Here is a 17,858-nt window from a genome sequence, read left to right as displayed (position 1 = left end):
CACCAAAGCCAGCTAAAAAGTCAATAATCGATACCTAAAACTTGAATTGTACTAGTTCTTGCTGGCTATTACATCAACTTAGAAGCTTTATCTGTGTTCTACTATGATGATTTTCGTGTCTCCGCATACCGCAGCTCGCGACATAGCTTTGCAGACAATAAGTACAACCGTTTCCGAGACAAGAGTGACCAATGTGACGATCTGGCTTTAAGTCGATTCGATAACAAATGACGAAAACGGACGGATTTCTCAGGTTTTTACTACATATGAACACTTTTCACATTCTCCCGTGCAACTCTGCTTCTAGTCCTCCTTTCATGCAGAATCTTAAGGTCCTAGCTCATGTCCAAGGGACCAAAGCGAGCCAAAAAGTCAATAACCGATACCTAAAAATTGAATTGTAGAACTTCTCACTGGCTATTACATCATCTTAGAAGCTTCATCTGTGTTCTACTATGGTGTTTTTAGTGTCTCCGAATACCGCAGTACGTGACATAGCTTTGCAGACGATAAGTACAACCGTTTCAGAGAGAAGAGCGGCCAATGTGACCATCTGGCTTTAAGTCGATTCGATAACAAATGACGAAAACGGACGGATTTCTCAGGTTTTTACTACATATGAACACTTTTCACATTCTCCCGTGCAACTCTGCTCCTAGTCCTCCTTTCATGCAGAATCTTAAGGTCCTAGCTCATGTCCAAGGGACCAAAGCGAGCCAAAAAGTCAATAACCGATACCTAAAAATTGAATTGTACTACTTCTTGCTGGCTATTGCATCAACTTAGAAGCTTCATCTGTGTTCTACTATGGTGCTTTTAGTGTCTCCGCATACTGCAGCACGCGACATAGCTTTGCAGACGATAAGTACAACGGTTTCAGAGAGAAGAGTGGCCAATGTGACGATCTGGCTTTAAGTCGATTCGATAACAAATGACGAAAACGGACGGATTTCTCAGGTTTTTACTACGTATGAACACTTCTCACATTCACCCGTGCAACTCCTCTGCTAGTCCTCCTTTCATGCAGAATCTTAAGGTCCTAGCTCATGTCCAAGGCATCAAAGCCAGCTAAAAAGTCAATAATCGATAACTAAAACTTGAATTGTACTACTTCTTACTGGCTATTACATCAACATAGAAGCTTCATCTGTGTTCTACTATGAAGATTTTCTTGTCTCCGCTTACCGCAGCACGCGACATAGCTTTGCAGACGATATGTACAACCGCTCAGAGAGAAGAGCGGCCAATGTGACGATCTGGCTTTAAGTCGATTCGATAACAAATGACGAAAACGGACGGATTTCTCAGGTTTTTACTACATATGAACACTTTTCATATTCTCCCGTGCAACTCGGCTGCTAGTCCTCCTTTCATGCAGAATCTTAAGGTCCTAGCCCATGTCCAAGTCACCAAAGCCAGCTAAAATATCAATAATCGATACCAAAAACTTCAATTGGACTACTTCTTACTGGCTATTACATCAACTTAGATGCTGCTTCTGTGTTCTACTATGGTGATTTTAGTGTCTCCGCATACCGCAGCACGCGACATAGCTTTGCAGACGATAAGTACAACCGTTTCAGAGAGAAGAGCGGCCAATGTGACGATCTGGCTTTACGTCGATTCGATAACAAATGACGAAAACGGACTTATTTCTCAGGTTTTTATTACATATGAACACTTTTCACATTCTCCCATGCAACTCGGCTGCTAGTCCTTCTTTCATGCAGAATCTTAAGGTCCTACATCATGTCCAAGGCACCAAAGCCAGCTAAAAAGTCAATAATCAATATCTAAAACTTGAATTGTACTACTTCTTACTGGCTATTACATTAACTTAGAAGCTTCATCTGTGTTCTACTATGGTGCTTTTAGTGTCTCCGCATATCGCAGCACGCGACATAGCTTTGCAGACGATAAGTACAACCGTTTCAGAGAGAAGAGCGGTAAATGTGACGATCTGGCTTTAAGTCGGTTCGATAACAAATGACGAAAACGGACGGATTTCTCAGGTTTTTACCACATATGAACACTTTTCACATTCTCCAGTGCAACTCGGCTGCTAGTCCTCCTTTCATGCAGAATCTTAGGGTCATAGCCCATGTCCAAGGCACCAAAGCCAGCTAAAAAGTCAATAACGATATCTAAAACTTGAATTGTACTATTTCTTACTGGCTATTACATCATCTTAGAAGCTTCATCTGTGTTCTACTATGGTGCGTTTAGTGTCTCCGAATACCGCAGTACGCGACATAGCTTTGCAGACGATAAGTACAACCGTTTCAGAGAGCAGAGCGGCCAATGTGACGATTTGGCTTTAAGTCGATTCGATAACAAATGACGAAAACGGACGGATTTCTCAGGTTTTTACTACATATAAACACTTTTCACATTCTCCCGTGCAACTCGACTGCTAGTCCTCCTTGCATGCAGAATCGTAAGGTCCTAGCTCATGTTCAAGGCACCAAAGCCAGCTAAAAAGTCAATAATCGATACCTAAAACTTGAATTGTACTAGTTCTTGCTGGCTATTACATCAACTTAGAAGCTTTATCTGTGTTCTACTATGATGATTTTCGTGTCTCCGCATACCGCAGCACGCGACATAGCTTTGCAGACAATAAGTACAACCGTTTCAGAGACAAGAGTGACCAATGTGACGATCTGGCTTTAAGTCGATTCGATAACAAATGACGAAAACGGACGGATTTCTCAGGTTTTTACTACATATGAACACTTTTCACATTCTCCCGTGCAACTCTGCTTCTAGTCCTCCTTTCATGCAGAATCTTAAGGTCCTAGCTCATGTCCAAGGGACCAAAGCGAGCCAAAAAGTCAATAACCGATACCTAAAAATTGAATTGTAGAACTTCTCACTGGCTATTACATCATCTTAGAAGCTTCATCTGTGTTCTACTATGGTGTTTTTAGTGTCTCCGAATACCGCAGTACGTGACATAGCTTTGCAGACGATAAGTACAACCGTTTCAGAGAGAAGAGCGGCCAATGTGACCATCTGGCTTTAAGTCGATTCGATAACAAATGACGAAAACGGACGGATTTCTCAGGTTTTTACTACATATGAACACTTTTCACATTCTCCCGTGCAACTCTGCTCCTAGTCCTCCTTTCATGCAGAATCTTAAGGTCCTAGCTCATGTCCAAGGGACCAAAGCGAGCCAAAAAGTCAATAACCGATACCTAAAAATTGAATTGTACTACTTCTTGCTGGCTATTGCATCAACTTAGAAGCTTCATCTGTGTTCTACTATGGTGCTTTTAGTGTCTCCGCATACCGCAGCACGCGACATAGCTTTGCAGACGATAAGTACAACGGTTTCAGAGAGAAGAGTGGCCAATGTGACGATCTGGCTTTAAGTCGATTCGATAACAAATGACGAAAACGGACGGATTTCTCAGGTTTTTACTACGTATAAACACTTCTCACATTCACCCGTGCAACCCCTCTGCTAGTCCTCCTTTCATGCAGAATCTTAAGGTCCTAGCTCATGTCCAAGGCATCAAAGCCAGCTAAAAAGTCAATAATCGATAACTAAAACTTGAATTGTACTACTTCTTACTGGCTATTACATCAACATAGAAGCTTCATCTGTGTTCTACTATGAAGATTTTCTTGTCTCCGCCTACCGCAGCACGCGACATAGCTTTGCAGACGATATGTACAACCGCTCAGAGAGAAGAGCGGCCAATGTGACGATCTGGCTTTAAGTCGATTCGATAACAAATGACGAAAACGGACGGATTTCTCAGGTTTTTACTACATATGAACACTTTTCATATTCTCCCGTGCAACTCGGCTGCTAGTCCTCCTTTCATGCAGAATCTTAAGGTCCTAGCTCATGTCCAAGTCACCAAAGCCAGCTAAAATGTCAATAATCGATACCAAAAACTTCAATTGGACTACTTCTTACTGGCTATTACATCAACTTAGATGCTGCTTCTGTGTTCTACTATGGTGATTTTAGTGTCTCCGCATACCGCAGCACGCGACATAGCTTTGCAGACGATAAGTACAACCGTTTCAGAGAGAAGAGCGGCCAATGTGACCATCTGGCTTTAAGTCGATTCGATAACAAATGACGAAAACGGACTTATTTCTCAGGTTTTTATTACATATGAACACTTTTCACATTCTCCCGTGCAACTCGGCTGCTAGTCCTTCTTTCATGCAGAATCTTAAGGTCATACATCATGTCCAAGGCACCAAAGCCAGCTAAAAAGTCAATAACGATATCTAAAACTTGAATTGTACTACTTCTTACTGGCTATTACATCAACTTAGAGGCTTGATCTGTGTTGTACTATGGTGCTTTTAGTGTCTCAGCATACCGCAGCAGGCGACATAGCTTTGCAGACGATAAGCACAACCGTTTCAGAGAGAAGAGCGGTCAATGTGACGATCTGGCTTTAAGACGATTCGATAACAAATGACGAAAACGGACGAATTTCTTGGGTTTTTACTACATATGAACACTTTTCACATTCTCCCGTGCAACTCGGCAGCTAGTCCTCCTTTCATGCAGAATCTTAAGGTCCTAGCTCATGTCCAAGTCACCAAAGCCAGCTAAAAAGTCAATAACCGATACCTAAAACTTGAATTGGACTACTTCTTACTGGCTATTACATCAATTTACATGCTTCATCTGTGTTCTACTATGGTGATTTTAGTGTCTCCGCATACCGCAGCACGCGACATAGCTTTGCAGACGATAAGTACAACCGTTTCAGAGAGAAGAGCGGCCAATGTGACCATCTGGCTTTAAGTCGATTCGATAACAAATGACGAAAACGGACGGATTTCTCAGGTTTTTACTACATATGAACACTTTCCACATTCTCCCGTGCAACTCGGCTGCTAGTCCTCCTTTCATGCAGAATCTTAAGGTCCTAGCTCATGTCCAAGGCACCGAAGCCAGCTAAAAAGTCAATAATCGATACATAAAACTTGAATTGTACAACTTCTTGCTGGCTATTGCATCAACTTAGAAGCTTCATCTGTGTTCTACTATGGTGCTTTTAGTGTCTCCGCATACCGCAGCACGCGACATAGCTTTGCAGACGATAAGTAAAACGGTTTCAGAGAGAAGAGCGGCCAATGTGACGATCTGGCTTTAAGTCGATTCGATAACAAATGACGAAAACGTACGGATTTCTCAGGTTTTTACTACGTATGAACACTTCTCACATTCACCCGTGCAACTCCTCTGCTAGTCCTCCTTTCATGCAGAATCTTAAGGTCCTAGCTCATGTCCAAGGCATCAAAGCCAGCTAAAAAGTCAATAATCGATAACTAAAACTTGAATTGTACTACTTCTTACTGGCTATTACATCAACTTAGAAGCTTCATCTGTGTTCTACTATGAAGATTTTCTTGTCTCCGCTTACCGCAGCACGCGTCATAGCTTTGCAGACGATATGTACAACCGCTCAGAGAGAAGAGCGGCCAATGTGACGATCTGGCTTTAAGTCGATTCGATAACAAATGACGAAAACGGACGGATTTCTTGGGTTTTTATTACATATGAACACTTTTCATATTCTCCCGTGCAACTCTGCTCCTAGTCCTCCTTTCATGCAGAATCTTAAGGTCCTAGCTCATGTCCAAGTCACCAAAGCCAGCTAAAAAGTCAATAATCGATACCTAAATTTGAATTCGACTACTTCTTACTGGCTATTACATCAACTTAGATGCTTCATCTGTGTTCTACTATGGTGATTTTAGTGTCTCCGCATACCGCAGCACTCGAAATAGCTTTGCAGACGATAAGTACAACCGTTTCAGAGAGAAGAGCGGCCAATGTGACCATCTGGCTTTAAGTCGATTCGATAACAAATGACGAAAACGGACGGATTTCTCAGGATTTTATTACATATGAACACTTTTCACATTCTCCCGTGCAACTCGGCTGCTAGTCCTCCTTTCATGCAGAATCTTAAGGTCCTAGCTCATGTCCAAGGCACCAAAGCCAGCTAAAAAGTCAATAATCAATACCTAAAACTTGAATTCTACTACTTCTTACTGGCTATTACATCAACTTAGAAGCTTCATCTGTGTTCTACTATGGTGCTTTTAGTGTCTCCACATACCGCAGCACGCGACATAGCTTTGCAGAAGATAAGTACAACCGTTTCAGAGAGAAGAGCGGCCAATGTGACGATCTGGCTAAAAGTCGATTCGATAACAAATGACGAAAACGGACGGATTTCTCAGGTTTTTACTACATATGAACACTTTTCACATTCTCCCGGGCAACTCGGCTGCTAGTCCTTCTTTCATGCAGAATCTTAAGGTCCTAGATCATGTCCAAGGCACCAAAGCCAGCTAAAAAGTCAATAATCAATATCTAAAACTTGAATTGTACTACTTCTTACTGGCTATTACATTAACTTAGAAGCTTCATCTGTGTTCTACTATGGTGCTTTTAGTGTCTCCGCATATCGCAGCACGCGACATAGCTTTGCAGACGATAAGTACAACGGTTTCAGAGAGAAGAGCGGCAAATGTGACGATCTGGCTTTAAGTCGATTCGATAACAAATGACGCAAACGGACGGATTTCTCAGGTTTTTACTACATATGAACACTTTTCACATTCTCCCGTGCAACTCGGCTGCTAGTCCTCCTTTCATGCAGAATCTTAAGGTCATAGCCCATGTCCAAGGCACCAAAGCCAGCTAAAAAGTCAATAACGATATCTAAAACTTGAATTGTACTATTTCTTACTGGCTATTACATCATCTTAGAAGCTTCATCTGTGTTCTACTATGGTGCTTTTAGTGTCTCCGCATAACGCAGCACGCGACATAGCTTTGCAGACGATAAGTACAACCGTTTCAGAGAGAAGAGCGGTCAATGTGACGATCTGGCTTTAAGACGATTCGATAACAAATGACGAAAACGGACGGATTTCTTGGGTTTTTGCTACATATGAACACTTTTCACATTCTCCCGTGCAACTCGGCAGCTAGTCCTCCTTTCATGTAGAATCTTAAGGTCCTAGCTCATGTCCAAGGCACCAAAGCCAGCTAAATAGTCAATAACCGATACCTAAAACTAGAAATGTACTACTTCTTACTGGGTATTACATCAACTTAGAAGCTTGATCTGTGTTGTACTATTGTGCTTTTAGTGTCTCAGCATACCGCAGCAGGCGACATAGCTTTGCAGACGATAAGTACAACCGTTTCAGAGAGAAGAGCGGTCAATGTGACCATCTGGCTTTAAGACGATTCGATAACAAATGACGAAAACGGACGGATTTCTTGGGTTTTTACTACATATGAACACTTTTCACATTCTCCCGTGCAACTCGGCAGCTTGTCCTCCTTTCATGCAGAATCTTAAGGTCCTAGCTCATATCCAAGTCACCAAAGCCAGCTAAAAAGTCAATAACCGATACCTAAAACTTGAATTGTACTACTTCTTACTGGCTATTACATCAACTTAGAAGCTTCATCTGTGTTCTACTATGGTGCTTTTAGTGTCTCCGCATACCGCAGCACGCGACATAGCTTTGTAGACGATAAGTACAACCGTTTCAGAGAGGAGAGCGGCCAATGTGACGATCTGGCTTTAAGTCGATTCGATAACAAATGACGAAAACGGACGGATTTCTCAGGTTTTTATTACATATGAACACTTTTCACATTCTACCGTGCAACTCGGTTGCTAGTCCTCCTTTCATATAGAACCTTAAGGTCCTAGCTCATGTCCAAGTCACCAAAACCAGCTAAAAAGTCAATAATCGATACCTAAAACTTGAATTGGACTACTTCTTACTGGCTATTACATTAACTTAGAAGCTTCATCTGTGTTCTACTATGGTGCTTTTAGTGTCTCCGCATACCGCAGCACGCGACATAGCTTTGCAGACGATAAGTACAACCGTTTCAGAGAGAAGAGCGGCCAATGTGACGATCTGGCTATAAGTCGATTCGATAACAAATGACGAAAACGGACGGATTTCTCAGGTTTTTACTACATATGAACACTTTTCACATTCTCCCGGGCAACTCGGCTGCTAGTCCTTCTTTCATGCAGAATCTTAAGGTCCTAGATCATGTCCAAGGCACCAAAGCCAGCTAAAAAGTCAATAATCAATATCAAAAACTTGAATTGTACTACTTCTTACTGGCTATTACATTAACTTAGAAGCTTCATCTGTGTTCTACTATGGTGCTTTTAGTGTCTCCGCATACCGCAGCACGCGACATAGCTTTGCAGACGATAAGTACAACGGTTTCAGAGAGAAGAGCGGCCAATGTGACGATCTGGCTTTAAGTCGATTCGATAACAAATGACGAAAACGTACGGATTTCTCAGGTTTTTACTACGTATGAACACTTCTCACATTCACCCGTGCAACTCCTCTGCTAGTCCTCCTTTCATGCAGAATCTTAAGGTCCTAGCTCATGTCCAAGGCATCAAAGCCAGCTAAAAAGTCAATAATCGATAACTAAAACTTGAATTGTACTACTTCTTACTGGCTATTACATCAACTTAGAAGCTTCATCTGTGTTCTACTATGAAGATTTTCTTGTCTCCGCTTACCGCAGCACGCGACATAGCTTTGCAGACGATATGTACAACCGCTCAGAGAAAAGAGCGGCCAATGTGACGATCTGGCTTTAAGTCGATTCGATAACAAATGACGAAAACGGACGGATTTCTTGGGTTTTTACTACATATGAACACTTTTCATATTCTCCCGTGCAACTCGGCTGCTAGTCCTCCTTTCATGCAGAATCTTAAGGTCCTAGCTCATGTCCAAGTCACCAAAGCCAGCTAAAAAGTCAATAACCGATACCTAAAACTTGAATTGTACTACATCTTACTGGCTATTACATCAACTTACATGCTTCATCTGTGTTCTACTATGGTGATTTTAGTGTCTCCGCATACCGCAGCACGTGACATAGCTTTGTAGACGATAAGTACAACCGTTTCAGAGAGAAGAGCGGCCAATGTGACCATCTGGCTTTAAGTCGATTCGATAACAAATGACGAAAACGGACGGATTTCTCAGGATTTTATTACATATGAACACTTTTCACATTCTCCCGTGCAACTCGGCTGCTAGTCCTCCTTTCATGCAGAATCTTAAGGTCCTAGCTCATGTCCAAGGCACCAAAGCCAGCTAAAAAGTCAATAATCAATACCTAAAACTTGAATTCTACTACTTCTTACTGGCTATTACATCAACTTAGAAGCTTCATCTGTGTTCTACTATGGTGCCTTTAGTGTCTCCACATACCGCAGCACGCGACATAGCTTTGCAGAAGATAAGTACAACCGTTTCAGAGAGAAGAGCGGCCAATGTGACGATCTGGCTAAAAGTCGATTCGATAACAAATGACGAAAACGGACAGATTTCTCAGGTTTTTACTACATATGAACACTTTTCACATTCTCCCGGGCAACTCGGCTGCTAGTCCTTCTTTCATGCAGAATCTTAAGGTCCTAGATCGTGTCCAAGGCACCAAAGCCAGCTAAAAAGTCAATAATCAATATCTAAAACTTGAATTGTACTACTTCTTACTGGCTATTACATTAACTTAGAAGCTTCATCTGTGTTCTACTATGGTGCTTTTAGTGTCTCCGCATATCGCAGCACGCGACATAGCTTTGCAGACGATAAGTACAACGGTTTCAGAGAGAAGAGCGGCAAATGTGACGATCTGGCTTTAAGTCGATTCGATAACAAATGACGCAAACGGACGGATTTCTCAGGTTTTTACTACATATGAACACTTTTCACATTCTCCCGTGCAACTCGGCTGCTAGTCCTCCTTTCATGCAGAATCTTAAGGTCATAGCCCATGTCCAAGGCACCAAAGCCAGCTAAAAAGTCAATAACGATATCTAAAACTTGAATTGTACTATTTCTTACTGGCTATTACATCATCTTAGAAGCTTCATCTGTGTTCTACTATGGTGCTTTTAGTGTCTCCGCATAACGCAGCACGCGACATAGCTTTGCAGACGATAAGTACAACCGTTTCAGAGAGAAGAGCGGTCAATGTGACGATCTGGCTTTAAGACGATTCGATAACAAATGACGAAAACGGACGGATTTCTTGGGTTTTTGCTACATATGAACACTTTTCACATTCTCCCGTGCAACTCGGCAGCTTGTCCTCCTTTCATGCAGAATCTTAAGGTCCTAGCTCATATCCAAGTCACCAAAGCCAGCTAAAAAGTCAATAACCGATACCTAAAACTTGAATTGTACTACTTCTTACTGGCTATTACATCAACTTAGAAGCTTCATCTGTGTTCTACTATGGTGCTTTTAGTGTCTCCGCATACCGCAGCACGCGACATAGCTTTGTAGACGATAAGTACAACCGTTTCAGAGAGGAGAGCGGCCAATGTGACGATCTGGCTTTAAGTCGATTCGATAACAAATGACGAAAACGGACGGATTTCTCAGGTTTTTATTACATATGAACACTTTTCACATTCTACCGTGCAACTCGGTTGCTAGTCCTCCTTTCATATAGAACCTTAAGGTCCTAGCTCATGTCCAAGTCACCAAAACCAGCTAAAAAGTCAATAATCGATACCTAAAACTTGAATTGGACTACTTCTTACTGGCTATTACATCAACTTACATGCTTCATCTGTGTTCTACTATGGTGATTTTAGTGTCTCCGCATAACGCAGCACGCGACATAGCTTTGCAGACGATAAGTACAACCGTTTCAGAGAGAAGGGCGGTCAATGTGACGATCTGGCTTTAAGACGATTCGATAACAAATGACGAAAACGGACGGATTTCTTAGGTTTTTACTACATATGAACACTTTTCACATTCTCCCGTGCAACTCGGCAGCTAGTCCTCCTTTCATGCAGAATCTTAAGGTCCTAGCTCATGTCCAAGTCACCAACGCCAGCTAAAAAGTCAATAACCGATACCTAAAACTTGAATTGTACTACTTCTTACTGGCTATTACATCAACTTAGAAGCTTCATCTGTGTTCTACTATGGTGCTTTTACTGTCTCCGCATACCGCAGCACGCGACATAGCTTTGTAGACGATAAGTACAACCGTTTCAGAGAGGAGAGCGGCCAATGTGACGATCTGGCTTTAAGTCGATTCGATAACAAATGACGAAAACGGACGGATTTCTCAGGTTTTTACTACATGCGAACACATTTCACATTCTCCCGTGCAACTCGGCTGCTAGTCCTCCTTTCATGCAGAATCTCAAGGTCCTAGCACATGTCCAAGGCACCAAGGCAGCTAAAAGGTCAATAATCAATATCTAAAACTTGAATTGTACTACTTCTTACTGGCTATTACATTAACTTAGAAGCTTCATCTGTGTTCTACTATGGTGCTTTTAGTGTCTCCGCATATCGCAGCACGCGACATAGCTTTGCAGACGATAAGTACAACGGTTTCAGAGAGAAGAGCGGCAAATGTGACGATCTGGCTTTAAGTCGATTCGATAACAAATGACGCAAACGGACGGATTTCTCAGGTTTTTACTACATATGAACACTTTTCACATTCTCCCGTGTAACTCGGCTGCTAGTCCTCCTTTCATGCAGAATCTTAAGGTCATAGCCCATGTCCAAGGCACCAAAGCCAGCTAAAAAGTCAATAACGATATCTAAAACTTGAATTGTACTATTTCTTACTGGCTATTACATCATCTTAGAAGCTTCATCTGTGTTCTACTATGGTGCTTTTAGTGTCTCCGCATAACGCAGCACGCGACATAGCTTTGCAGACGATAAGTACAACCGTTTCAGAGAGAAGAGCGGTCAATGTGACGATCTGGCTTTAAGACGATTCGATAACAAATGACGAAAACGGACGGATTTCTTGGGTTTTTGCTACATATGAACACTTTTCACATTCTCCCGTGCAACTCGGCAGCTAGTCCTCCTTTCATGTAGAATCTTAAGGTCCTAGCTCATGTCCAAGGCACCAAAGCCAGCTAAAAAGTCAATAACCGATACCTAAAACTTGAATTGTACTACTTCTTACTGGCTATTACATCAACTTAGAAGCTTCATCTGTGTTCTACTATGGTGCTTTTAGTGTCTCCGCATACCGCAGCACGCGACATAGCTTTGTAGACGATAAGTAAAACCGTTTCAGAGAGGAGAGCGGCCAATGTGACGATCTGGCTTTAAGTCGATTCGATAACAAATGACGAAAACGGACGGATTTCTCAGGTTTTTATTACATATGAACACTTTTCACATTCTACCGTGCAACTCGGTTGCTAGTCCTCCTTTCATATAGAACCTTAAGGTCCTAGCTCATGTCCAAGTCACCAAAACCAGCTAAAAAGTCAATAATCGATACCTAAAACTTGAATTGGACTACTTCTTACTGGCTATTACATCAACTTAGAAGCTTCATCTGTGTTCTGCTATGGTGCTTTTAATGTCTCCGCATACCGCAGCACGCGACATAGCTTTGCAGAAGATAAGTACAACCGTTTCAGAGAGAAGAGCGGCCAATGTGACGATCTGGCTAAAAGTCGACTCGATAACAAATGACGAAAACGGACGGATTTCTCAGGTTTTTACTACATATGAACACTTTTCACATTCTCCCGGGCAACTCGGCTGCTAGTCCTTCTTTCATGCAGAATCTTAAGGTCCTAGATCATGTCCAAGGCACCAAGGCAGCTAAAAGGTCAATAATCAATACTTAAAACTTGAATTGTACTACTTCTTACTGGCTATTACATAAACTTAGAAGCTTCATCTGTGTTCTACTATGGTGCTTTTAGTGTCTCCGCATACCGCAGCACGCGACATAGCTTTGTAGACGATAAGTACAACCGTTTCAGAGAGGAGAGCGGCCAATGTGACGATCTGGCTTTAAGTCGATTCGATAACAAATGACGAAAACGGACGGATTTCTCAGGTTTTTATTACATATGAAAACTTTTCACATTCTACCGTGCAACTCGGTTGCTAGTCCTCCTTTCATATAGAACCTTAAGGTCCTAGCTCATATCCAAGTCACCAAAACCAGCTAAAAAGTCAATAATCGATACCTAAAACTTGAATTGGACTACTTCTTACTGGCTATTACATCAACTTACATGCTTCATCTGTGTTCTACTATGGTGATTTTAGTGTCTCCGCATAACGCAGCACGCGACATAGCTTTGCAGACGATAAGTACAACCGTTTCAGAGAGAAGAGCGGTCAATGTGACGATCTGGCTTTAAGACGATTCGATAACAAATGACGAAAACGGACGGATTTCTTAGGTTTTTACAATATATGAACACTTTTCACATTCTCCCGTGCAACTCGGCAGCTAGTCCTCCTTTCATGCAGAATCTTAAGGTCCTAGCTCATGTCCAAGTCACCAAAGCCAGCTAAAAAGTCAATAACCGATACCTAAAACTTGAATTGTACTATTTCTTACTGGCTATTACATCAACTTAGAAGCTTCATCTGTGTTCTACTATGGTGCTTTTAGTGTCTCCGCATACCGCAGCACGCGACATAGCTTTGTAGACGATAAGTACAACCGTTTCAGAGAGGAGAGCGGCCAATGTGACGATCTGGCTTTAAGTCGATTCGATAACAAATGACGAAAACGGACGGATTTCTCAGGTTTTTATTACATATGAAAACTTTTCACATTCTACCGTGCAACTCGGTTGCTAGTCCTCCTTTCATATAGAACCTTAAGGTCCTAGCTCATATCCAAGTCACCAAAACCAGCTAAAAAGTCAATAATCGATACCTAAAACTTGAATTGGACTACTTCTTACTGGCTATTACATCAACTTACATGCTTCATCTGTGTTCTACTATGGTGATTTTAGTGTCTCCGCATACCGCAGCACGCGACATAGCTTTGTAGACGATAAGTACAACCGTTTCAGAGAGGAGAGCGGCCAATGTGACGATCTGGCTTTAAGTCGATTCGATAACAAATGACGAAAACGGACGGATTTCTCAGGTTTTTACTACATGCGAACACATTTCACATTCTCCCGTGCAACTCGGCTGCTAGTCCTCCTTTCACGCAGAATCTCAAGGTCCTAGCTCATGTCCAAGGCACCAAGGCAGCTAAAAGGTCAATAATCAATACTTAAAACTTGAATTGTACTACTTCTTACTGGCTATTACATCAACTTAGAAGCTTCATCTGTGTTCTACTATGGTGCTTTTAATGTCTCCGCATACCGCAGCACGCGACATAGCTTTGCAGACGATAAGTACAACCGTTTCAGAGAGAAGAGCGGCCAATGTGACGATCTGGCTATAAGTCGATTCGATAACAAATGACGAAAACGGACGGATTTCTCAGGTTTTTACTACATATGAACACTTTTCACATTCTCCCGGGCAACTCGGCTGCTAGTCCTTCTTTCATGCAGAATCTTAAGGTCCTAGATCATGTCCAAGGCACCAAAGCCAGCTAAAAAGTCAATAATCAATATCTAAAACTTGAATTGTACTACTTCTTACTGGCTATTACATTAACTTAGAAGCTTCATCTGTGTTCTACTATGGTGCTTTTAGTGTCTCCGCATATCGCAGCACGCGACATAGCTTTGCAGACGATAAGTACAACGGTTTCAGAGAGAAGAGCGGCAAATGTGACGATCTGGCTTTAAGTCGATTCGATAACAAATGACGCAAACGGACGGATTTCTCAGGTTTTTACTACATATGAACACTTTTCACATTCTCCCGTGCAACTCGGCTGCTAGTCCTCCTTTCATGCAGAATCTTAAGGTCATAGCCCATGTCCAAGGCACCAAAGCCAGCTAAAAAGTCAATAACGATATCTAAAACTTGAATTGTACTATTTCTTACTGGCTATTACATCATCTTAGAAGCTTCATCTGTGTTCTACTATGGTGCTTTTAGTGTCTCCGCATAACGCAGCACGCGACATAGCTTTGCAGACGATAAGTACAACCGTTTCAGAGAGAAGAGCGGTCAATGTGACGATCTGGCTTTAAGACGATTCGATAACAAATGACGAAAACGGACGGATTTCTTGGGTTTTTGCAACATATGAACACTTTTCACATTCTCCCGTGCAACTCGGCAGCTAGTCCTCCTTTCATGTAGAATCTTAAGGTCCTAGCTCATGTCCAAGGCACCAAAGCCAGCTAAAAAGTCAATAACCGATACCTAAAACTAGAATTGTACTACTTCTTACTGGCTATTACATCAACTTAGAAGCTTGATCTGTGTTGTACTATGGTGCTTTTAGTGTCTCAGCATACCGCAGCAGGCGACATAGCTTTGCAGACGATAAGTACAACCGTTTTAGAGAGAAGAGCGGTCAATGTGACCATCTGGCTTTAAGACGATTCGATAACAAATGACGAAAACGGACGGATTTCTCAGGTTTTTACTACATATGAACACTTTTCACATTCTCCCGTGCAACTCGGCAGCTTGTCCTCCTTTCATGCAGAATCTTAAGGTCCTAGCTCATATCCAAGTCACCAAAGCCAGCTAAAAAGTCAATAACCGATACCTAAAACTTGAATTGGACTACTTCTTACTGGCTATTACATCAACTTAGAAGCTTCATCTGTGTTCTACTATGGTGATTTTAGTGTCTCCGCATAACGCAGCACGCGACATAGCTTTGCAGACGATAAGTACAACCGTTTCAGAGAGAAGAGCGGACAATGTGACGATCTGGCTTTAAGACGATTCGATAACAAATGACGAAAACGGACGGATTTCTTAGGTTTTTACTACATATGAACACTTTTCACATTCTCCCGTGCAACTCGGCAGCTAGTCCTCCTTTCATGCAGAATCTTAAGGTCCTAGCTCATGTCCAAGTCACCAAAGCCAGCTAAAAAGTCAATAACCGATACCTAAAACTTGAATTGTACTACTTCTTACTGGCTATTACATCAACTTAGAAGCTTCATCTGTGTTCTACTATGGTGCTTTTAGTGTCTCCGCATACCGCAGCACGCGACATAGCTTTGTAGACGATAAGTACAACCGTTTCAGAGAGGAGAGCGGCCAATGTGACGATCTGGCTTTAAGTCGATTCGATAACAAATGACGAAAACGGACGGATTTCTCAGGTTTTTACTACCTGCGAACACATTTCACATTCTCCCGTGCAACTCGGCTGCTAGTCCTCCTTTCATGCAGAATCTCAAGGTCCTAGCTCATGTCCAAGGCACCAAGGCAGCTAAAAGGTCAATAATCAATACTTAAAACTTGAATTGTACTACTTCTTACTGGCTATTACATCAACTTAGAAGCTTCATCTGTGTTCTACTATGGTGCTTTTAATGTCTCCGCATACCGCAGCACGCGACATAGCTTTGCAGACGATAAGTACAACCGTTTCAGAGAGAAGAGCAGCCAATGTGACGATCTGGCTATAAGTCGATTCGATAACAAATGACGAAAACGGACGGATTTCTCAGGTTTTTACTACATGCGAACACTTTTCACATTCTCCCGTGCAACTCGGCTGCTAGTCCTCCTTTCATGCAGAATCTCAAGGTCCTAGCTCAAGTCCAAGGCTCCAAGGCAGCTAAAAGGTCAATAATCAATACTTAAAACTTGAATTGTACTACTTCTTACTGGCTATTACATCAACTTAGAAGCTTCATCTGTGTTCTGCTATGGTGCTTTTAATGTCTCCGCATACCGCAGCACGCGACATAGCTTTGCAGAAGATAAGTACAACCGTTTCAGAGAGAAGAGCGGCCAATGTGACGATCTGGCTAAAAGTCGACTCGATAACAAATGACGAATACGGACGGATTTCTCAGGTTTTTACTACATATGAACACTTTTCACATTCTCCCGTGCAACTCTGCTCCTAGTCCTCCTTTCATGCAGAATCTTAAGGTCCTAGCTCATGTCCAAGGGACCAAAGCGAGCCAAAAAGTCAATAACCGATACCTAAAAATTGAATTGTAGAACTTCTCACTGGCTATTACATCATCTTAGAAGCTTCATCTGTGTTCTACTATGGTGTTTTTAGTGTCTCCGAATACCGCAGTACGTGACATAGCTTTGCAGACGATAAGTACAACGGTTTCAGAGAGGAGAGCGGCCAATGTGACGATCTGGCTTTAAGTCGATTCGATAACAAATGACGAAAACGGACGGATTTCTCAGGTTTTCACTACATATGAACACTTTTCATATTCTCCCGTGCAACTCGGCTGCTAGTCCTCCTTTCATGCAGAATCTTAAGGTCCTAGCTCATGTCCAAGTCACCAAAGCCAGCTAAAATGTCAATAATCGATACCAAAAACTTCAATTGGACTACTTCTTACTGGCTATTACATCAACTTAGATGCTGCATCTGTGTTCTACTATGGTGATTTTAGTGTCTCCGCATACCGCAGCACGCGACATAGCTTTGCAGACGATAAGTACAACCGTTTCAGAGAGAAGAGCGGCCAATGTGACGATCTGGCTTTAAGTCGATTCGATAACAAATGACGAAAACGGACGGATTTCTCAGGTTTTTACTACATATGAACACTTTTCACATTCTCCCGGGCAACTCGGCTGCTAGTCCTTCTTTCATGCAGAATCTTAAGGTCCTAGATCATGTCCAAGGCACCAAAGCCAGCTAAAAAGTCAATAATCAATATCTAAAACTTGAATTGTACTACTTCTTACTGGCTATTACATTAACTTAGAAGCTTCATCTGTGTTCTACTATGGTGCTTTTAGTGTCTCCGCATATCGCAGCACGCGACATAGCTTTGCAGACGATAAGTACAACGGTTTCAGAGAGAAGAGCGGCAAATGTGACGATCTGGCTTTAAGTCGATTCGATAACAAATGACGCAAACGGACGGATTTCTCAGGTTTTTACTACATATGAACAC

Source organism: Schistocerca gregaria, unplaced genomic scaffold (assembly GCF_023897955.1).
Source record: "Schistocerca gregaria isolate iqSchGreg1 unplaced genomic scaffold, iqSchGreg1.2 ptg000351l, whole genome shotgun sequence".
Classification (NCBI taxonomy): Eukaryota; Metazoa; Arthropoda; class Insecta; order Orthoptera; family Acrididae; genus Schistocerca; species Schistocerca gregaria.
Note: the sequence above shows the minus strand (reverse complement) of the source record.